Raw genomic sequence first — 24,483 nt, 5'->3', positions numbered from 1 at the left:
GTAGGTGCGCGCCCAGGATCCGAACCCAGGCTGCCAGCAGCAGAGCGCGTGCACTTAACCGCTACTCCACAGGGCCGGCCCCTCTTTGGCAGTGCTAATGGCTTCACTTAGTACTTTGTGATTCCCTTGCTTTTCCTCAATACTTCTTTCTTTTTGACAAAAAGTATACCACATGGGCCGGCCCCTTGGCTTAGCGATTAAGTGTGCGCGCTCCGCTGCTGGCGGCCCCGGTTCGGATCCCGGGTACTCACCGAGGCACGGCTTCCCCGGCCATGCTGAGGCCGCGTCCCACATACAGCAACTAGAGGGATGTGCAACTATGACATACAACTATCTACTGGGGCTTTGGGGGAAAAAAATAAATAAATAAAATTATTAAAAAAAAAAAAAGTATACCACAAGTATCCTGGATTTTGAACTAAACTGAAAGGTAAAGTTCTTCTTGATGAACTTCTTGCTTTAAGATTTCTGTATTCTAGAATAACTCTGTCCAATACAAATATAATGCGAGTGACAGATGTACTTTTAAGTTTTCTAGCAGCTGCATTAAAACAATAAAAAGAAACAAGTAAAATTAATTTTAATTAACTCAATGTATCCATAATATTATCAGTTCAACATGTAATATAAAAAATTATTGAGATAATTTACATTACACATCACAATTAGGACTCACTGCATTTTGAATGCTCAATAGCCACATGTGGCTACCCTATTGGACAGCACAATTTTAGATTAATAGTAATAGCTAATGCTTATTGAATACTTACTGTGTGTCAGGCACTTTTCTAAGGGGTTTACATGTTTTAACTGTTTAAATCTTCACAACAATCCTATAAGATAGGCACTATAATTATTCTCATTTTACAGGTGAAGGACCAGAGGCACTGAGAAGTTAAGTAACTTGCCCAATTAAAACATAGTTGAGGGGCCCGCCCGGTGGCACAGGCGGTTTAGTGCGCGTGCTCCGCTGCGGCAGCCTGGGGTTCGCCGGTTCGGATCCCAGGCGCGCACTGACGCACCACTTGTCAGGTCATGCTGTGGCCATGTCCCATATAAAGTGGAGGAAGATGGGCATAGATGTTAGCCCAGAGCCAATCTTCCTCAGCAAAAAGAGGAGGGTTGGCAGATGTTAGCTCAGGGCCAATCTTCCTCACACACACACACAAAAAAACATAGTTGAGTTGGGATTTTAACGCAGGATGCCTGGCTCCAGAAACTTATGTTCTTAACCACTGTTATACCTGTATCATACAGCTATTTCATGCTGGACACTGTGCTAAGCACTGTACATACAGTATCTTGCTTAATTCCCATTTTATAGATGAAGAAACTGAAGATCCAAAAAGTTAGTAACGTGCCCAAGGCCATGCAACTAATGTTAGAACCTAACATCACAGCCAGTGCATCTGACCCCTACACCCCCCCTCCTGCTTCACTGCCACCCTGAAACTCTGGTGTTTATACGTACATACACCCATGACTCAGTATTTTTGATGCTGATGTTTTAAATTAGAAAATGGCCAGATAATATCAGAGTGTGTGGGAGAAAGTAAATAACATGTAAGCACATATACATTATTTTTTGGTCTTCAAAGGCAAGCATGTAAATCACAAGCACCAACAAAACACTTATTAGAGTTAATTTTTTATCTCTAATGCATGGAGAAGTAAAACTTGTTTGAAATATTTATCTAAAATATGGAGATGCATTTTTAAAAAGTTGTCTAGATCTGAGAAAATTAACAATACCAACAAAGCACTTCTCAGGAAGATGTTTTATTTTTGTAGAAGAGGGCGCACAACTCATAAGAGGATATGTAAGTAATTGAAATTGAAAGGTTGTGACTGTCTTCCTCCCTTTTGTACTGTGTGGATGTGACTGTCTTCCTCCCTTTTGTACTGTGTGGCTTTGTGTTTTGTAGACTTAGAAGAGAACTTGACATTTTGTTGGACTCCTTTTAGGTCCTGTCTTTCTTTTAGATTAGGTCAAACTGAGGCTAAGTTCCTCACCAAGCTCCAGCCTTGGGGTGAGTAAGTTCTTTCTCTATCTCTGGATGTCTCCTTTTTACTGCTTCAGGAAATGAGCCCAAGATTTTCAGGGAATCTTGGGAATTATTTCTTAGTCATTTTTATCTGAAAAATATTGAGTCCAAATACTCCAATATTCATCCACGTGTAGTAGCATCTCATCTTTGTCTAAATGATTTTATTCCATTAAACAATTTTTTATCGTTGCTACTGGGTTAGCATTTTTCTTCTTCCCAAAGTTATCAAGTAGTAGAGGTAGAATAGTGGTAGTGTTGGAGGGAATGGGGGGAGAGATGGAGAGAAAAGAGACTCAGGGTGGAGGGGCCTTTGATAATCAAGAAGCCAAACATTCAGGTCAGGCTTTCCTGGCATAGCCAACTCCAGCTAAGTTATGTCCCCACTCAGTGCCTCAGTTTTTCCATCTGAAAATAGGGATGGCAACATTTTTGTGGCACATGATTCTCCATTGCACTTCCTCAGATTCAGTGACATCTTGTTAATTTATGATAAACAACTATGGATAATTGTTAAGGGTTAATTTTTAATGGATAAATAAAAGATGCTTTCCTCTGGGAGAGATGACAGAGCTCTAACCCAAGAAAAAAAAAAGTCAAAGGCATATGCAGGAGCCCAAGGATAGAGAGTAACTAGCATCCTGAGCCATCAGGAAAAATAGATTGTATTTAGAAAAATTAATAGATTTCTCCAAAGGTCAATGGAAAATAATAATGGCTGGGCATAGAAATAAGGATAGAAAAGTTAGTAACTAAAATTTCCTTTCAACTGTAATAATCTAGGTTCTAAAATATGTAGTGGTAATTGCTTATCTTTCCTTAGTTTGTACCACCATAAATAGTATTGTTAAAAATGATTAAAGAAGACAGTTTAGGTGATACAAACAAAAATTTTATTTGCCACTTCATGAAGCAAACAGTCTCCTTTGGAGAACTGCAAAATGGGGCAGAAGCCAGGAAGCTTTTATAGGATAAAGAATAAAGAACAAGGAAGGGAAAAATAGAAAATATCTGATTGGCTGGGCCACATCACCCCTTGTTTGGGGTGAGAAGGCCCAGAGTTGGCTTAGCGTTTGGGGGTTGGCTGACTGAATATACTGCCTTTCTGGTCAGTTTCTGATCAAGTGGAGCATTTACAAGGACAGGAAAGTTAAATCTAAGTTTTGGTGTGCTGACCTGGCACCCCGGGCAGGAGCTGCTCCATCTTGGGCCTAGAAATTTGTTTTGACAGTATAAAACATGTAATTCTTCAAGAAAACACCAGAATGCATTGCTCTCCTTACCCCTGTCTAGAAGGAGGGCTATAGAAGTTTAGGGAGAGTAAGACGCCCTAGTTCTCAAGGCTCCGCTATGGGAAGAGGCCTGACTCCTTCCATGGTTGACAGTGAGGGTCGTGATGTTTGCAGTGTTGCCACAGCTTACCATTTATACAGCTCACAGAACGGATTCAGGAAGTAGCAGCTGTGTAACAGGAGGGCTCCATTAAACCCGAGCTGAGTTCACCCTTAGATTCAGATACATGGTGGACGTAAAGAGGACCTGCAGGGTGTCTTTGCATGGCTCTGAGGAAAGGTTCATCCTAAGGAAGGTGGGAGCGTTTGAAGGGCACAGGACCAGAGTGACAGAGAAGGCAATTCTGAGAGTGTTCCTCAGGGTTCTGCTTCCACCAGTACCTTCCAAGGATGAGTGTTAGAACCTGGGGAGGGAGGCAAAAGAAAAATATTTAGAAGAGTCATTTTACTGAAACCTCTGAGGGACCTGTGAGCACAGGACTTCTTGTTTATGGGAACCAGGTAACAAAGAGGACATGAGAGAAGTTCTCAAACACAGCGTGCTGCAGCCCTGTGACACACTTGGGACAGTGATGGTGTCAATGGCTTTGGCATCTTTCTTACAGGCAGAATGTAACGAAAAGCAGCAGAAGAGGAAAAAAGGGCCTGATGCCATGCAGTAGCAAATGTGTTTGGAGCAGTCAACGAGACACTCTCTTAGTAGAACCTTTACATCCATCCAGAGAACCAGGGCAGTTTAGGGTGATGTGTAGAGCCAGTAATTATAAAGGGAAAGAAATACTGAGACTCTGGTTCATCCTGGTCTGGAAAACACCAGCTGCATGCAGAGAGCCATCTGAGAGTAAGACAAGCAAGTATGATTATGTTTTTTACAATAATGTTGCCCGATTATGAAGTTTGTTAGCTCTTATTTAATGTTTAATTTCTTTTGGCCAAGATCGGCAGATTTTTTTTCCTTGCACCTTTTTATAAAATATCTAATTCCAGATTACGAATTAAAATATGACATACTATACCCTGTATCTTAACTTACTATTAATTGAATTAATATGAAATCCGTGTCTAATTTGCTAAATCTTATCAAGTTACCTCTGACTATTTACCGTATTCCTTATTCCATGAGAATTATGTATGTTTCATAGGTACAAGAAGGCATTATCACAATTCATTGCAGAATCTGAATAAATTATATTCACTGGCTAACCCTCGTTTGTTGTTTATGTTACCTCTTTCAAATAATTGAGTAGATTAGAAGGAAACTATTTTTACAAAACTGTCTGGCCTCATCAGACAGTTGCCGTAATCCACCTGCTACAGAAGTGCTTCATTATCTTTAGTCATTTTTTCCCAGCAGATTTTTTTTCCATGCTATAATCTGGTAAATTACTTGTAATTTATTATTTTAAAAGAATACTGTACTGCTTATACTTCATTTTCCCCCGACCATGTCCATTCTGCACCCTTGTCCACCTTGCTTTGTGTACCCTTGGAGACTGACCCTTTTGAACTGAACCACTGGGGCTCCCTTCCCCTCTGGCTTCTCACTGGGTTTGATGGTGGGAAGGGCCAGCAAGAGATAGAGTGCAGGAAGAAAGAGGCCAGGGTGTTACCCTGCTCCCTCCTGTCTGGCTGTGGTCCTGAGGTGGCTGCATTCCTCCATGGCCCCTGCTTCTTCCAGGCAGCCCTTCTTCCGTAGCTCCGGCTCTCACCCAGTTCTCATAACACCACGTGTCCCCTCACTCCTTCAGACCTAGATGCGGTGGTAGCTGCCAGCCTTGCTAGTCCGTATTTATATCAACATCCTTTGTTGGTGCCCTTAACCCTGCTCACACCTCTGTAAATAGTCCCCCTTGTTAAACCCTCTTCAGTTAAACTCTGAATTTACCATTTATTTCCTGCCAAGCCTTTGACTAATACAAACACCTAGTCAATATATCGCTCCATCAGACTTTAACTGAAGGGATGGGATAAACAAAGAGAATTATATATGTTATTGAAAAAATTTTAACACTATGCTAATAATAACAATTTCCGTAGTAGAAAAGGAAACAAAGGCAAGACGTCAAACCATTCACAGCAGGTCCTCTTATGGCTGACTTTAGTTCTTAACTCTGTCCTGAGGTCTGTGTCTTACTGTACGATCACCACCTTCATTGTACTTCCACTGTGCAATGCTATACATTCATCTTTGCTGAAAGCCCTTCCATAGGTAAAAGGGATGGCCTTACTCCATGATTTACAATCCTTCTAACAATACACGTCCAATATTTGGAGTCGTTTAGTCAAGAATAAGAGATTCCAACAGGACAGTTCTTTATGTCCATTAGTACTCTCCAAGGACTGTAGAACAGTCCCCAAGGACATATGCACTGCAGTCCGATCTTCTTTAACTTTTCTCTCAAGTGTGAGTTGCAAAAATGCCTCTTTATTCTTTCAATTATCTAGCAGATAATTATTAGATCATACATACACACACAGATGTATGCATGCACACACTCACACACAGACACACATCTCCTAAGGAGAAATATGAATTCTCAGAGACAGTATGCTTTAATACAGTATTGCTCACAAATATTTTTTTAATTGAATTGACAACTAATTAAGCTAAAAATCTGGCTTTCTATCTTCTTTTGAAAATAATCAGCGGACCAAGCCATACTGGGCCCATATTTCTACATGGCCTTGACCCATTGGAGCTGCATAGACATTGCCCTTTTTAGATAGGGCATCAACTCTTCTACACCACAATCATCATCACTGTATCACCTTTCTAGGCATTTCACTCATTCACAGTGTCTGCCAAGACCCAGCAGATGCTTGAGTTTGCAACCTCTACTCCCACTCCTCTTCAAATTATGTCCTCTGGAGTCTGTCAGAGTGAGAAATAGGCCTAGTGCTGAAGAATAAACCTCTTAATGGTTGTTTCATTAGGAAAAACACCAGGCCAAAGCTTTGAAACTACCACTTGTAAGGGTCTGACTAAAATCTTAGATAAGGTCCATTTGCCTTTCATATTTTAAGCAATTTATTAAGGGTCTTTCCATCTCAACCTTGTATGTTTAATAATTATTTATACAATTTGCTACTTTTTGTAAGTGGGTGGATGTTTTGCATCCTGATTGTCTATTTGTATTTTTATTTTATATACTTTTGAACACATTAGAAACTCTTAGTCAAACTGGTTTAGGTAGACTAGCTTTCGGTAACTTTATCTCAGCTCAATTATGCTTTTTAAATGAATGGATTATTAAAAATTTTTTGTTTGAATTCTGTAGTGTGTTTTGTCCAGTTTGAATTAGTTTTATATGCTGCAGAATGTAGTATAGTGCTAGCTGAGACTTTTTTTTATCCTCAGTCCAGAATTCTTATTTGAAGCCCATCTACTACCATTCCAACCGATTTTTTAAACTTGACCTCCTGCATTACATATGAAAATAAATGGAACACTTTATTTAATTAATTTATTAATTAATTTGCTGAGGAAGATTCACCCTGAGCTAACATCCGCTGCCAGTCTACCTCTATTTTGTATGTGAGCTGCCACCACAGCATGGCCACTAACAGACAAGTGGCGTAGGTCTGTGCCCAGGAACAGAACCCGGGCAGCCAAAGTGGAGCACACCGAAGTTAACCACTAGGCCATGGGGCTGGCCCTACTTAATTTATTAAAGTGTTATTATACTGAGGTCATAATGCACTAAATGGAATCTTCATTGCTGAGAAAAACTTTATACTGATTTTGAAAGTGCTAAAACTTTTTATACTGGTTTGTGCATTGGAGCATCTCAGTGCCAATTTAAAATTTGCCACAGTCTAGTCACTGTTGGCTTAAAAATAGTGATAAGGGAAGATGGTCCAGTGGCATAGTGGTTAAGTTTGCGTGCTCAGCTTCAGCAGCCCAGGGTTCACAGGTTCGGATCCTAGGCACGGACCTATGTACTGCTTATCAAGCTTGTGGCAGGCGTCCCACATATAAAGTAGAGGAAGATGGGCATGGATGTTAGCCCAGGGCCAATATTCCTCAGCAAAAAGAGGAGGATTGGCAGATGTTAGCTCAGGGCTAATCTTCCTCACACACAAAACAAAGAAACATGATTTTGTTGCATTTGTAGTACACACTCTATTAACCAACTTTAATGTAATCAATTAATCAAATTAACTGAACCTTTCCAGTGTTTTGGTAAAAATATTGACTGATTCCGACAGCACCTTGCAAACTTGGCTAGTAATCCCCACCAATTCTTCCACTAGTAGAGTTTTATACTCAAGAGTTTATTTTCCCAAATCTGTTTATATTTGTTGATGAACTATGTGTACAAGAAAGAAAAAAGTGTTTTTTTTTTAATACGAAAATTAATCTAAGAGCTTTGGAAAGACTTGATAAAGGCAAGCTGTTAGAAACCATTGTTGCCAAATTTGGGGTAACAAGGCAACTGTAAAAATATAGAAAAAAGAATAAAAATTTAGATAGCTTTATTTATTTATTTATTTATTTATTTATTTATTTATTTATTTATTTATTTATTTATTTTTGTGAGGAAGATCAGCCCTGAGCTAACATCCATGCTAATCCTCCTCTTTTTGCTGAGGAAGACCGGCTCTGAGCTAACATCTATTGCCAATCCTCCTCCATTTTTTCCTCCAAAGCCACAGTAGATAGTTGTATGTCATAGTTGCACATTCTTCTAGTTGCTGTATGTGGTACGCGGCCGCAGCATGGCGGGAGAAGCGGTGTGTCGGTGCGTGCCCAGGATCCGAACCCCGGGCCGCCAGTAGTGGAGTGTGCTCACTTAACCGCTAAGCCACAGGGCCGGCCCAAGAATAAAAATTTAAAAGGATTCTTCCTTCAGAGTGCTTCACACATGCTTGTTCCACTTTAATGCGAATTCCTATATCACCCTTACTCTGTGCCGGACAAATGTTCCAAGTGATTAACATATATTAACTCATTTTATTCTTTTATGATATAGGTACTATTATTACTCTCATTTTACAGATGAGAAAATTAAAGCTCAGAGAGGTTAAGATACTCTAAATAATTCCATGGTGGAGCACAGTTTTAAACCTAAGAAGTCTGAGTTGTAGCTGAAAACACTGCATAATCATGGGCAATGCATTATGTGTGTGTTTTATTAAAAAAAAAAAAGACAATTCAGAACAACAATCAGCAGATCCATATTCAAAGAAGATTTTAGCAAATCAATGAGTTTTATAGATTTTAAGTGAAAAAAATGTTTTAGGTATGAGGTTATTATTTTATATGATTAACTAACCAACCACTAATTCCAATCGAGTTAGAAAAGAAGTTTTCTGGGCCAGCCTGGTGGCTTAGTGGTTAGGTATGCGCGCTCCGCTGCTGGCGGCCTGGGTTCGGATCCCGGGTGCATACCGACACACTGCTTCTCTGGCCATGCTGAGTCCGCGTCCCACACACAGCAACTAGAAGGATGTGCAGCTATAACATACAACTATCTACTGGGGCTTTGGGGGAAAAAAATAAATAAATAAAATTAAAAAAAAAAAAAGAAAAGTTTTCTTCTGTCAAAAGAAGTAAAACATTGAATCACACTATAAAGAGATTGTGTTTTCTCATAAGAGAAAGGATAGAATTTGACATTAAAAACAACGGAATAGGGGCCAGCCCTGTGGCTTGTCCGTTAAGTGTGCACACTCCGCTACTGGCGGCCTGGGTTTGGATCCTGGCCGCGCAGCGAGGCACCGCTTGTCTGGCCGTGCTGAGGCTGCGTCCCACATACAGTAACTAGAAGGATGTGCAACTATGACATACAACTATCTACTGGGGGTTTGGGGAGAAAAAGGGAAAAAAGGAGGAAGATTGGCAATGGATGTTAGCTCGGGGCATGTCTTCCTCAGCAAAAAGAGGAGGATTGGCATGGATGTTAGCTCAGGGCTGATCTTCCTCAAAAAAAAAATAAAAAAAAAATAAAAAATACATAAAAACAACAGAACAGTGCTCACTTTGGCAGCACATATACAATAATTGGAATAATACAGAGAAGATCAGCATGGGCCCTGTGAAAGGATGACATGCAAATTTGTGAAGTGTTCCATATTTTTCAGAAGTTGAAATATAATGATGTACACCTGAAATTAATATAATGTCCTCAATAAAAATAAATAGATAGATAAAAATTTAAAAGTAAATAAATGCAAATTTAAAAATGAGCAGGAAAAAAAACCCCGGAATAGTCTTTTAAGCAAATGGTGCTGGGAAAATTGAACATCTATATGCAGAAAAAATGAATCGCAACACATACCTTACACTTGACGCAAATTACCTCAAAATGGATCATAGACCTAAATGTACAACACAAAACTATAAGACTTCTAGAAGAAAACATAGGAGAAAATCTAGGTGACCTTAGGTTTGGCCATGAGATGTTAGATATAACACCAAAGGCACAATCTATGAAAGAAAAAAATTGATAAATTGGACTTTATTAAAATTAAAAAGTTTTATTCTGTGAAAGACATGTTAACAGAATGAGAAGACAAGCGACACACTGAGAGAAAATATTTGCAAGCCACATATTTGATAAAAGATGTATCCAAAATATGTATAGAACTCAACTATTGTTAATAATGCTAAAATGAATATTTTTGTCCATAAATTTTTGTTACGTTTTTGACCATTAAAAAAAATAAGATGGGGGCCAGCCCCGTGGCCTAGTGGTTAAGTTCGGCATGCTCTGCTTCAGGGGCCCGGGTCCAGTTCCTGGGCACAGACTTACACCGCTTGTGGCAGTGACTCACATACAAAGTAGAGGAAGATTGACACGGATGTTAGCTCAGGGCAGATCTTCCTCAAGCAAAAAGAGGAAGATTGACAACAGATGTTAGCTCAGGGTGAATCTTCCTCAGCAAAAACAAAAATAATAATGATAAGCTGGTGTTCTAGAAGGACAATTACTAGGTCAGAGAACATGAACTATTTGTAGCATGCATCGTAACTTTTAAAAAGTGATAATATTTTATTTTTTGTGATAAAATTATTCTATTAAATCCAAATGAGACAGAGGGAATAAAGTAAGAACAAGGAACATTGAAAAAGGAATGAAGAAACATAAACAGATAGATGAATAAAGGCAGAAATAGGATTTGAAAACTAAAGAAATAATAATAACTAATCCTTAGATAATGCTTACTACATGCCTGGCACTATTCTAGGCACTCCATACACATAAACTCATTTTATTCTATGACAACTCTATGAGGTGAGTACTATTATATTATGCCCATTTTATAGATAAGGAGATTGAGGCATAGAGTCATTTTTTAAAAACTTGCCCAAAATCGTACAGCTAGCAAGTAAAGAGGTGGCATTTGAACACAAGGTTTGGCTCCAGTCTATACTCTCAACTATCGTACTACACTTTCATGGAAATCAACAAGCATTTCTCAAATGTCTGCTATACACAAGGCATTGTATAAGACAGAAAAAGAAAAAAAAGAGTTCTTCTCACAAGAAATTCATGTTAGGAGAGAAACCTGCAGCTAACTCACCTTGGGAACAAATAAGAGACAACGACTTTGCCCAGGTGGGGGAAATCTCAGATTTTCAAATGAGTAGAGATTTCATTAGTGGCTTGAAGAATGTGTAGCTATGGAAACTGGTAAGGATGTAAAAAACACTCAAAGGAGGCTGAATCTTAGGTAAATTGATCATTAACAAGCCTGATCATTGGACCCGGCCTGGTGGTGTAGCGGTGGTGTAGCGGTTGTTTGCAGGCTCTGCTTCAGAGGCCCGGGCTTCGCAGGTTTGGATCCTGAGTGTGGACAGCCCCGCTGCTTGTCAAGCCGAGCTGTGGCGGCATCTCATATAAAGTAGAAGAGGATGGGCATGGATGTTAGCCCAAGGCCAGTCTTCCTCAGCAAAAAGAGGAGGATTGGCAACACACGTTAGCCCAGGGCTAATCTTCCTCACACACACAAAAAACTCTGATCATTAGGTGAATAAGCTTTGGGAAAATTGACTTCAGATTAATTTATTTTAATTAAGCGATTTTAGCTGACTTTTTTTGTTTGTTTAGAAGGATTGGTTTTATATAACAGCTTTATTGAGCACCTACTATGAAAACCAGTGAGAGTCTGAAGATAGTGAGATGGCTATTAGTTGATTTCTGCCCTTGGGGCTGTGGGTGAGAATCACCAGAAAAGGGCTTGTTAAAACCCACAGTAGACATCACTCCCAGATTTCTAATTCACTAGGTCTAGGGTGTGACCAGAGAATTTCTATTTCTAACAAATTCCCAGGTGATGAGGTGATGCTGATGCTGCCTGTAGGGGACCACACTTAGAAAATCACTGCTACTTAGAGGAATCACAAACTAACTCAGAAGGATGTTGGTATTCACAATGAGGCCTTCACAGCTGAGTTTGTAATGGAAGGATTTTGTAATACGGCCAGGGGCAAGGGGATTGTGGGTGGGGTTTGGCATTTCCAAAAGCAGGGACTGTCAGAGAGGGTTCTGGGAAAGCAAATGGTTTAGGATGTTTGCGAACTAGGAAAGAATTGTGGGAGACTGGCAGAAAAAGCAGCCCTTGCTTGCTAAGCTAAGGAGCTTGATTTATCACTGCATTCCTTGGAGATTGAAGGGTTTTGATAAAGACAAGGGAGAAACAGTAATAATTTCATCACAAAGCTCCTTTGACACCCATAAAAGTTAGTGATACCTGCTGCATTCTTTAAAAAATGAGAAAATGCAACAGTAATAAAAGCAATTATTTCTAAATGATCTTTTCCTAAATAAAAGTCTGGAAGTGGGTTGCATCTTCAGTACAGAGGGACTTCCATTAAACATTTTTTTTTTTTTTTTAGTTTTATTTATTTATTTATTTTCCCCCCCAAAGCCCCAGTACATAGTTGTATGTCATAGCTGCACATCCTTCTAGTTGCTGTATGTGGGACGCGGCCTCAGCATGGCCAGAGAAGCAGTGCGTCAGTGTGCGCCCGGGATCTGAACCTGGGTCACCAGCAGCGGAGCGCACACACTTAACCGCTAAGCCACGGGGCCAGCCCATTCCATTAGACATTTTATATTAGAAAGTCAGGCAAAATTTTTTAATGCTGTAACAATATTTAAATAAAAGCATTTCAATTTTTGCGTCATTTCTGGTTGTAACTAACTACATGGGAGATTTTGACATTTAAAAAAATGCAAAATCCATGGGGTAGAAATTACTTAGGTTTACTGTCAGTAAATCAAATTGCTGTTTTGTATAATGTTATCCAGCAGGATTTGTTCCATATTAAGAATCAAAAGAACATTGTAAATGGATATTAATAATACCTGAAATATATTTAAATTTTAGTAGAGAATTAAAGCCAGCACAATAATAACGTACATTTATCAGTGATTATACTGAGACATGAGGCTGGTCAATACTTCAAAGAGGCAGATAAAGCTAAGAACAAGAGTTTGAAATGGAAAAAAACAAAACAAAACAGAAATCCTTTAAAGAACATTCATGTTCTAAATAGAACTATGAAACAAGAGGGATTTTCTGCCTATTAGTCAAAAGCTGTCCTTCAACATTGGTGTCGGCCAAGCACCTGTACTGGTGCTTAGACTGGGAGAGGTACCAGGCATAACGGGCACCCACTAAGGGTGGATTGTGTTCTAGGAGTTACATGCCACAAAGGAAACTTTTAATTTCCAGAACAGTTTGTAAATGTGACTGTGAATGCCTAATTCACATGAACAATAGGTGGAAGGAAAAATGCTGTTCGGAACACAAAAGATGAAGTAAATATCCAAAGCCCAAGAAATTGAATAAAAATTCATGCGAACACTAAATAAAGTGGAGGAAAAACTCATTTCTGCAGACAAACAAGTTTCCCCCCACAGCAACTAGCTTAATTCCAAAAAACTATGGGAAACGACTCAATAGAAATGTAATAAGGTGTCAACACAAAATAACCAATAACCATTCTATAGATAAGAGAAATAAAGTGAGTTTACTTGAGCCAGAGTGAGGATTATAACCCGGGAAGGCCTTAGAAAGCATTCCGGAGCAGCATGGTTTTCAGTGCAGTCATATCTTTTTAGAACAAACTACATACATTAAACACACCCAGGATACATTTTCATCAAAATTTCAAAGAGGTATTCAGTTGCAAATTATCAGGTCAACATGACCATGATGTCAGAGAAGGGACTAATCCGGGCGTTACCAATAGGGCATAGAAGAGGAAGTATGTATTCTTATTTTAAGAGAGCATATTCTTGGGGCCAGCCCCGTGGCGCAAGCGGTTAAGTGCACGTGCTCTGCTGCAGCGGCCCTGGGTTCGCCGGTTAGGGTCCTGGTCCCGGGCGCGCACCGACGCACCGCTTGTCAAGCCATGCTGTGGTGGGGTCCCATATAAAGTGGAGGAAGATGGGCACGGATGTTAGCCTGGGGCCAGTCTTCCTCAGCAAAAAGAGGAGGATTGGCAGATGTTAGGTCAGGGCTGATCTTCCTCACATACAAAAAAATTAAAAAGTAAAAAAAAAAGAGTGTATTCTTTAATGGTTAAGCAGATGTACAATGTATGTTTGATAGGCTATAAGTCAGGCTTTTTAGTTCAAGCTGAATCAGTTTTGAACCCAAATAGTTACCTATTTGGTATTGAGGTATACCTCAATAGGTGAGAATTTCTTGTCATTTCCCCCTTTTGATCAATAATCTTTCAATAGAAGGCATTGCTGATCAAAATATTGTCCCTCTGTGCCAGGGTGGTTGCTGCCTGCCCTGGGTCCATCATGTCCCTCGGTGCTAGGCTTTTGTTTCATCAATTTGCCCAGTTATCCACATTGGGGGGAAATAGTCGGATATAGTGGACAAGCATAGAGGTATATATTAAGGGAAATGTTTCATATGTTATGTAATTTGTCAATTATTTTTAGATTATCACACAAACATTGCACATGTGCTTTTACATGACTTCCTATAGTTACATTGTTTATAACAATTATAGAACAAGTAATCCAATACTTGAAAAGATTAGCTTAAAAATGAATTCTTAGGCATAGCCTTAATAAGACAAGGAGATTCATCCTGGGTTGTAAGATCGATCAACCATCTCACATCACTGAGCAATCGTTACTCTAGCTAGCATGCTAGTCTTACAACAATGAGTAAAGAAAACAGTAATTAGTGTGAATATTATGACTAATACAAGAATTCCAAGGAGTAATAGAAATAGGAATTTCAATTGGGCCGCAAATGGAAGCCAATATTGGAAGGGAGCCGACTAAACAAATCAAGACCAGGTATGGGCCGGCCCCTTGGCTCAGCAGTGAAGTGCGCGCGCTCTGCTGCTGGCGGCCCAGGTTCAGATCCCGGGCGCGCACCGAGGCACCGCTTCTCCGGCCATGCTGAGGCCGCATCCCACATACAGCAACTAGAAGGATGTGCAACTATGACATACAACTATCTACTGGGGCTTTGGGGAAAAAATAAATAGGGGCTTTGGGGGGAAAATAAATAAATAAAATTATAAAAAAAAAAAAAAAAGACCAGGTAGGATCACTCAAGGCTTTCAGAGATGATGCACTGGAAAACTCATCAGGTATAAAAACACATCGTTCAGTTTGAATGCTATATATGTACCACCTTGGGATGCTGTAAGAATATCTAAGGCCATTCTATTTTGAAGGACAGCCTTCCTCATTAAAGACATTTTAGTATTTAAAAAGACTATTCCTGCTTGACAACTGTTAAGGGCTTCTGTATGCGATATGACACCCCTCTAGGCCCAAAGAAGGAACAAATATAGCTAGCTGCTCCGTGGTCATACCCGTGGAACTCTGAATGAGCCCATCTGGCCTTAAAGAGAGAGAGATTGGCAACAGATGTTGCTCAGTGAATCCTTCCCTGCATCCAAGGGAAGCTCGGGGTGTAGTGTTTTAGCCATCCAGGCAGTAGCCAAGGCCAGAGATTTGTTCCACATAACCACTGAGTTCCGTTAGGAGCTACCCGATAAATGCCTGGCCTTCCACCAGTCTGTTCCAAATCAATTACTTTCTTTAAGTTTGAGAGTATTCTGAAAACCTTAAATGGAACAATTATAAAATAGGTATACAGTTTAAGCATAACAAAGGTTTAAATGAGGAGATTTAAGGTTGGGAATACAGGCCCAGTCCGGAGTCTTGGGACAGCTGTCTACAACAGATGCCGTCTTCTTCTCATCCAGGTTTGGAGATATTTGCATTGGTCAGTTGACGTCGGGCATCAGAAATAGGAACTGAAACCCACTCAGGTGGAAAAGTCTCTTTTTAAAACGAGAAATGTGAATCCATGAGTCTATGCCTTTTGATTCTGCAGCGCATGAACTGGTTAAAAGTATCTGGTATGGTCCTTTCCAACAGGGCTGCAAAGAGTCTTTTATTTGATGCCTCTTTTGATAAATAAATTCTCCAGGTCCATGATCCTTAAGGTCTGGGAGCTCTCTGTGAAAAGAATCAGCTCCCAACCTCTCTTTTTTTTCTTTTTGAAGTGCCACAATAAGACCTTGACGATAATTAAGATACTTCCTTTAGGCAAAGTTGGTTCATACATTTCTTCCTCTAAGTCCAGTTACTATCTTGAAAGGAGACAGCTGATGTTTACCAAAGGGTGTAGATCTAAGTTTGAGGAGCACTAGCGGAAGAGCTTTTGGCCATGAGAGATTAAATGCTTCTGAAAGCTTTGCCAATTGAGTTTTTATTGTGCCATTTGTTCTTTCCACCAATCCTGAGGACGGGGGATGGTAAGCGCAGTGGAAATGTTGCATTATTGGCCAAATATTACAAATAGATTTAATTATTTGTCCAGTGAAATGAGTTCCTTGGTCACTATGTAACTCAGTAGGAACTTCCCCAAACAGGAATTATTCTCTCCAATAATAATTTGTCTAAAGCCATGGCTCTTTTGCAAGGAAAGCCCTCAACCCAATGTGAGAACACACAGATCATCACAAGATATATTTATATCCTTAAGATGGTGACATTTGGACAAAGTCCAATTGCCATACCTCAAAGGGTACCTTAGGAAGGGAAAAGTGGCCTTGTGACTCATGAAATAGTTTCCCTAGATTATATTTTGGGCATATAACACAATGAGCGTAGGCTATATGGGCTGCTGTGGGATAAAGTTTTCAAAAGTATTGCTTTCCCCACAAAATTACCTTTTCAGTTGCCCAATGGGTTAATTGGTGTATATCCTGGAGCAGTGGCAATTGTGCTCCAATAGGTACTATAGGTTGCTTATTGGGCCTGAACCACATCTGTGAGAGGGGTGTCAAAAATTTCCCCTTTTGACTGACATTATTTGTTTCTCTTCTTCCATGGTGATTTCTTGAGCCTGTAGAAGGAAATCTTTTACTGGGTTAGCAGAGTTAATAGAAAGTAGCAGGCATTCTTGAGGCTGGACAGCATATCCAGATTGATAATGTCTTGCTTATTTAAGTAAGACCCATCTGTAAACCAAATTAAATAGAATGCAGACACGGTCTTGTCCTGTTGTAATGTTGGAAGCAAGGTAGCAGGGTTAAAATAGTGAATAATATTTACCTATGCAATATAACCTAAGAAAGTTTATCATTTACTTGACAATGCTTCCCATGCAATTTAGCTTACCAAACAAACCTAATTAATTTAGTGTCTCCCTCTTTATAGGAAGAGAGAATTTCTTTGAGAAGTCCCAGGGCCCTTTGAAAATTCTCAAAGAAAAAAGTCAAAAGAAAGACTTTATTTAGGATATGAATTTTGGGAAGCTTGTCAAAAATATCAAAAGGTTTTAAAACACTTGATCAAGTAGGAAACAACGCTCTCTGTGAAACAATGCTCAGCTATCCATTCAAAGGAAAGGAAAAGAAAGAGAAATAGATTTAGTAAAAGCTGACCTACTGCCAAAAACTTAATTTTCTCTTCCTTCCTTCAAAGTATATTTATCAATACCAATATTTCTTTCAGTAAGAACCATTCCATCAATTTTTAAATGTGAAATTCAATAAAATATAGCAAAGAAATCTCATAATTCAGATCCATTTAAACTTTGTTCATATTCTCTCCCTCTTTCTCTCTCTCTCTCTGTCTCTCTCTTGCCAGGTATAGAACAGAGGGAAATTATATTTTGGCGCTGGAGAAGAAATGTGAGTTTGTACAGGTAAAGACTGTGAAGAATTGCTAATGGTGATCATAACATTTACTATAGATAAATTATAAACCAAGATGCTAAACTGTACCTGCAGTAAGCAGGCATTTCTTATCTGGCTTAGTCTTTCATCTTTCCCTGCCAAGCATTTACTACAACAGATGACCCACTTATTTACTGCCATGGAAAAAAGGCATTCCAGTGCTACCTCTTTGTTCTGGGGAGACAGCAGTGCTCAGGGGGCCAAACAGTAGTCAGGGGAGACAGGGTCTGTGAACACTAACCTGTCTTTGCCATTCCTTGCCTTTGGGATCTTAAGCAAAGCATTTATTCATCCATCCATTCATTCCTTTAATCACTCCCTTTGAACTCAGATAATAGCACCAGAGGAATAGTTGTGAGGAATAGCTTATTAAATAATATGAAAAAGCTTTGCCAATATAAAATGCTTTATTTAATAATTCCTTTAGAAATTGAAATATATACAGCTTATTTGTTAAATCAGATTTTTTTTTTTTTTTTTTTTTATGAGGAGATCAGCCCTGAGCTAACATCCGCCAATCCTCCTCTTTTTTTTTTTTTTGCTGAGGAAGACGGCCCTGGGCTAACGTCGGTGCCTATCTTCCTCCACTTTATATGGGACGCCGCCACAGCATGGCTTACCAAGCAGTGCGTCGGTGCGCGCCCGGGATCCGAACCAGCGAACCCAGGGCCGCCGCAGCGGAGCGCGCGCACTTAACCGCTTGCGCCACCGGGCCGGCCCTGTTAAATCAGATTTTTGATTATGTAGACTATTTCCTGAGAATAAGTAGAGAATTTTTTAAGATAACTTTTAGAGATACTATAAAATCTTTTTGGTTAGTAAGAAAAAAAGAACTGTTTCAGAGCCCAAACTGGTATCCTTCTATTAGAAAAGTTATTCTGATTTCAAAATAGAATAAGCTAAACGTTTATTTAATGTAATCTTTCAACAAACATTTATTGATCATCTACTATGTACCCAGAATACAGTCTATCCGTTGGAAAATTAGGCACACAAAAAATCTCTGAATACAATAAAATAATCAAATACTTGTGAAGGGAGAGAAGCAAATGAAAATAGTGTTCTTTCAAATGCCTACAAACTTAAACCATATTAATAAAATCTACTTTAGAAAGTTGAGAATAATTCTTTCTTTTCAGCCTGAGAATCACACCTATTGCCTGAAAGGTCTGGATGACAAGCCTATTTTCAGTTTTGGATTGTTAATATATCACATTAAAAAAATTTTTATGACAAAAGTAATACAAACAATTCCAAAGAGTGTAAAGTAAAAACGGATGTCTCTCCCCAGTAATCCCATTCCCCAGGAGTAACCACTGTTAACATGTTTATTCATCCAGACTTTTTTTTTAATGCACAGAATTATAATAGGTGACCCGAGAAAGTAGAAATTTCCAAAGTACTGGGAAACTTGACAGTCAAACCTCTTCTATAATTGATGAGAACCCAAGAGAATCTTGTTACCCAAAGATTGCCAACAGTGAATTGCCAATGTTGCATGCCTCTCCCAGTTGATCAGTGATCTGTTGTGCTTCCTTGCCACACTAGTGTGTGAGTAGCAGGGTACAGAGAACATATCTCTTCATCCCCTTCCTAGTCCTATTGATGTCCATAAAGTAAGAGTTGAAAACTTTAAAACAATTGCAGTATCAAAATCTGGTTATCACCTCATTCTGTTAATGATTCCTAGACTTGAACTTCATGACACTATATGTTGGATATTTCCAGCAAAGAAGCCTTTAATATGTCCCCTTTCCCAGCCAGTCCTCTCATTCCATTGATGTCTAAGAGACCCTTATAATTCTGACCAAACATACATGTGAAAAACAGGCTAATGTTTTTTCCTTTAATGAGTATTTTTGAACACCTGTTTTATGTCAATGAATATTTAAGAAGGAATACCTTGAGAGGACATCAAGGCCAAATTTCTCATTTTATAGATAAGAAAATTGACATCTAAAAGGTGAAGAGATTTTGCCAAAATTACACAGCTGGCTGGTTAAGCAGGGTCAACTCAAGACCTGAGTCTGCATCCAGGTTAGGGTACTACAGTGGAGAAAGAAGCTTCCAGGAAGTGTAACCTCCCCAAGAAAATAAAACAAAGTTTGGGGAAAAAGTCAATATTTTAAGATAAATAAACAAAAATATAGCATGATTATGTGTTTAACAATCCTTTATGACTTCCTAGAAATTGCTTCTGAGAGCAGAAAAATATAGCAACGTATGAGCAACATCAAAGGCAAGACTAGCAATTTAGTCTCCTTTCTGAGTAAAACACTCTGTATGCCCCATGTAAACTGCTTATAAGATGTTTTGGATCAAAAGACTTTCCAACAGCCGGAACAAAACCCAACGCTAAATTCTAAGAGTACGTGAAGAGCCTGTAGCATCTATTTAGCAACCTGGATCAGGTTCTCTTTTAAATTATATGAAGGATTAAATTGGTGCTATCGGGGCCAGCCTGGTGGTGCAAGTGGTTAAGTGCGCCAGCTCCACTGCAGCGGCCCAGGGTTCACCAGTTCAGATCCCAGGCGGGCACCGATGCACCACTTGTTGAGCCATGCTGTGGCAGCGTCCCATATAAAGTGGAGGAAGATGGGCACGGATGTTAGCCCAGGGCCAGTCTTCCTCAGCAAAAGGAGGAGGATTGGCAGATGTTAGCTCAGGGCTGATCTTCCTCACAAAAAATAAATAAATAAAATAAAATAAATTGATGCTGTCATATTTCTATTCTAATGCTCTCTTTGCTTTATGCCACATCTTAGTCTACAAATATATAATCTTAGGAATAAAAATATGAAAGAAATAAGAGCTGATAGAGATTTTAATCCACATCTTAAATGACCTTACTGAATTTTCTTACCTGATTTTGACACTGTCATACTCCCTAAGTGACAAACATCCAATTCACAAACATCTGGATGCAAATTAGGCTGTTATACAACTATCTTAAAATAAAATTTTGGGGGGCTGGCCTCATGGCATAGCAGTTAAGTTTGCACGCTCTGATTGGTGGCCCAGGGTTCACTGGTTCGGATCCTGGGTGTGGACCTACTCACTTCTCATCAAGCCATGCTGAGGCAGCGTCCCACATAGAAGACCTACAACTCTACGACTATGATACACAGCTATCTACTGGGGCTTTGGGGAGGAAAAAAAAAGAGGAAGATTGACAATAGATGTTAGTGCAGGGCCAATCTTCCTCAAAGAGAAGACAAAACAAACAAAAACTTGTTAAAAAAAATAAAATTTTGGTAAGAAATATTTTTGTTAGTTGGGGTCTGCTCTTTTGTGAAAGGCATGGGAAAGAAAGGATTTTTTTTAACGTGTTTCTGGTTGACGGATTTCCAGTTTGCCTTTCAGCATGGCAGGCAGCTAAGTGCATGAGACTTACGCACTTATGAGACTCATGAGACAGTCTATGTGACTTAGACATATGTGAGACTAGTGACGACTTCTGGAGGAAATACATTATAAAGTTTTTCATTTTTACTTCATTGTTAGTTTGTCATTTCCATCTAATCTTTCTAATAGAAAATTCTCTGGGGCTGGCCCCGTAGCGTAGCAGTTAAGTACACATGCTCTGCTGCTGGAAGCCCGGGTTCGGATCCGGGGCATGAACCGCTGCACTGCTTGTCAGGCCATGCTGTGGCGGTGTCCCATATAAAAGTGGAGGAAGATAAGTACAGATGTTAGCCCAGGGCCAGTCTTCCTCAGCAAAAAGAGGAGGATTGGCGTGGATGTGAGCTGAGGGCTGATCTTCCTCACAAAAAAAACAAAAGAAAAGAAAACTCTCTGATGATTTCTATTTGTTTGTCTTGACTTCAAGAAATTGTCAGGCTGCCCGGTGTTGTTTCACTGAGACAAATCTTTTATTCCACAAAATTTCATTTGAATGAAGAGTCAGATTGTTGTTATATTCCTTTAATAATATAATACCCCTTAACTCACCAATATTTTGATAATTGGTGTTAATTCACTGATACAGACATTTGTGTGAGTGTTCTCACTTTAATGCAGTCTTTGAAATAGAGCTCATTAGAGAGCTGTCTTTGGATCCAATGCAATTTTTTGGTGTATGGAGCCCATCTCCTGGGTTTCTCCAACTCCTATACTTCAAGCAGCACAATCTGCATTAGTAGTTGCTAAGGTCTAGATTCTATATGGTGAAAAGTTTAGTCCTACTGGATAACCATATAAATAATCTATACTAATTTTCTATACAAGAGTTTAATGAAAAATATTTCTACAATAGAAGTTGTGGCTCAGAATTTCAGGATAAAACCTGAATATATAAAACCACATTTAAATGTAAATATAAAGGGCCTGATGAAATAACATATAGCATTATTATTATTAGAGGCAGAAAGATCATGTCTTAAAGGTAAGAATTCCTGAATTTGAGACCTGGATCTGCCACATACAAACAGATCTTGTGAATATGGAGATGTCATTTGGCATCTCTGAGTTTTCTTATCTGCTAAAAATGACAGTTATGATATCTCTGATTTCTTCAAAACAACGTTGTTGTAAAGATCAAATGAGCTGACTGTACATCAAAAAGTTTTGTAAATTGTAACATGCTATACAAAATCTGAAATATGGTAATAAAATATTTGTTAAAGAATGCAAGGTAATATTTATTTTCTTTCTTTCACCGAAACTGGAGAGGTTTAGAATGGCATTATACTTGTTTGCCTTAATTCATTTTATTGGTCCTTTGCTATACAACTCAGATTTCAGATAACTATACTTAACATCTCATCTGATTTTAATGAGGCAATATTGTTTATAACACAGTGTGCATGTATCCACCATTAAGAATTTTAACCAGCGTCTATAATATATTATGTGTTACAGGGAAAAAAAAGAAAGAAACACATTAGGCACAGATTTTTCACTTCACTAATAAAATATTTACTAAATATCTTCTGGGGAAAATATAGAGAGGGCTATTCTACCAAAAGTTAAGAATGGCCAACTACAACAATTTAATTTGGGAGACCAAATACATACTTATGAAGGAAACTTAAATATTTGTAAACCAAATAAAGTAAGAATTAACTGAAAAAAAAAAAAAAAGAATGGCCAAATTGAAGTACAGAAAAACTTAAAGAAAAAAATGAAAAGAAAAAAAACTTGAAAAATAATCAAGGAAAAGCCTCCAAGGAAGACTTTTCTCCAGTGAAGAAGGATGTACTCAAAGCTTACTTGAAAGAGAGAGGAAAGACCTATTAGAACAATAAGAACTGTTGATATGAAAGAACATAAGAATGGTGGCAAAGGAGCCAATCAGGCCAGGAAGATGAAGTACAAAAGCACAAGTGTTCTTGAGAGAGAAATTGAAAAACGCTTATAAAAAGAGAGACAGGTAATGAGGTAGGGAGCTTCAGACTCCTTGAGGTTACACATTAAAGAATTATTTTTGTCTGTCTATCTCTGCCACTAGATTTTTAGCTCCTGAAAGCAAGATGCCATATCTTATTCATACCTGCGTCTCCCAGAGCAACTAGCTCAGTTCCTTGTTCATAGAAGATACTCAATGGGTACTGAGTTGAAACTGAATAAAAGTTGCTTCTACTGTAACTTAGATGTTGGCTGTGAAACTCAGTGAGAGGAACAAAGCAAGACAAAGCTCAGTAAGTATATACTGGCTTATTTATTCATTCTACAAATTCTTAGTGAGCACCATGTGCTAGGAAGGCTCTGAGGATAGAGCAGTGAATCATATGTGTTAGGATTCTCTTTTTCTTTACAAAAATATAACCCAGATCTTCCAAGTTTAGCATTAGAAGAATTTACAGATGGTCAGGAGACAGTTGGACCACATGGCCCACCTGTTTCCTCTGGTTTTCCCTTGCCATTGGAGTCTTTAAACTGTTTGCCATTGAGACAACCGTACTGGGGGTGGGGGGTAGGAGTGCAGATCCCCCTTTTGGTACTTTGGCCCAAACATGGACAAATGACCCTCTCCTGGTTTCCTGTAATGCAGCTAAAATAGTTTATTAAATATTGGGGGAATAAAAAAAAGGTAAATCAACCTAATTAGTAGCAAGAATTTGGATAATCTGGGTCAAAGTTATATCTTTCCTCCAGAGCTCATGTGCTACTCTGGAGGGGAAAAAAAGACAATTAAAAAAACCCAAATAGGGGCCGGCCCAGTGGCATAGTGGTTAAGTTCGAGTGCTCTGCTTCGGCGGCCTGGGGTTTGCAGGTTCGAATCCCGGACTCAGACCGAGCACCGCTCACCAAACCACACTGTGGCAGTGTCCTACATACAAAATAGAGAAAGATGGGCACAGATGTTAGCTCAGGGCCAATCTTTCTCAGCAAAAAGAGGAAAGATTGGCAACAGATGTTAGCTCGGGGCCAGTCTTTCTCACCAAAATAAAAACCCAAACAGATCTTATCTGTGTCCTTCCTTCTTGGCCCCCCCATTTGCTACCATATGTTAGATCATGGGAGCCATCTTTAATAGTAATTACTCAAGAGTACACTTCCAAACATTCTGACTCCTTGACCTTTGGACATCAAATCTCACTTCATATCAATTTTGGGCCTACCCACCCAGTAAGACTTTCCTGTCTGAGGACTAGCCTCTTTCCTTAGCAATTATCAACAAGAAAGACCTACTTCTTCAGAATGCATCTCAACACAATGAGATGAACATTCTCTCAAGAAATACACACATATAGTCACAGTATAGGTGAAGAAGTTAGTCTGAACCATGAGGCTACTACACTCTGGTTTCCTTTTTCATTCCTAATTAGGGAAATGGGCTCTGTACCTATTAAAATAATAAGAATAATATAAAACTAAAAGTTTGTTGATTTTGCCCAGATATCTCACCAAATTCCATATGCATGTCATATAAAAAGAAAAAAACCCTGTACATACACAGGTTCAAAATTTGAACCCTCAATACTTGGCCTCAAAGCACTCTGTGAAGGGGAGGCGGTGTGGG

The 24,483-nt window shown here is 39.1% G+C and overlaps 1 long non-coding RNA gene and 1 other non-coding gene across 3 annotated transcripts in view; both read left to right on the top strand.

The window, feature by feature from the left end:
* The window catches only part of LOC131409721 (uncharacterized), a 28,462-nt gene extending 5,260 nt beyond the window's left edge, over positions 1–23,202 (top strand). For both annotated transcript variants that reach the window (XR_009220984.1, XR_009220985.1), the window contains 2 exons: positions 17,431–17,488; positions 22,969–23,202. This is a non-coding gene — a long non-coding RNA (uncharacterized LOC131409721). The remainder of the gene's footprint in view (positions 1–17,430; positions 17,489–22,968) is intronic.
* LOC131409859 (U6 spliceosomal RNA) lies at positions 9,312–9,418 on the top strand. The gene has a single exon (XR_009221048.1). It is a non-coding gene; the product is annotated as a U6 spliceosomal RNA (small nuclear RNA).
* Positions 23,203–24,483: the final 1,281 nt, after the last annotated feature.

This window comes from Diceros bicornis, chromosome 8, assembly GCF_020826845.1.
Source record: "Diceros bicornis minor isolate mBicDic1 chromosome 8, mDicBic1.mat.cur, whole genome shotgun sequence".
Lineage (NCBI taxonomy): Eukaryota > Metazoa > Chordata > Mammalia > Perissodactyla > Rhinocerotidae > Diceros > Diceros bicornis.
Note: the sequence above shows the minus strand (reverse complement) of the source record. Positions and strands in the feature narration are given on the sequence as shown.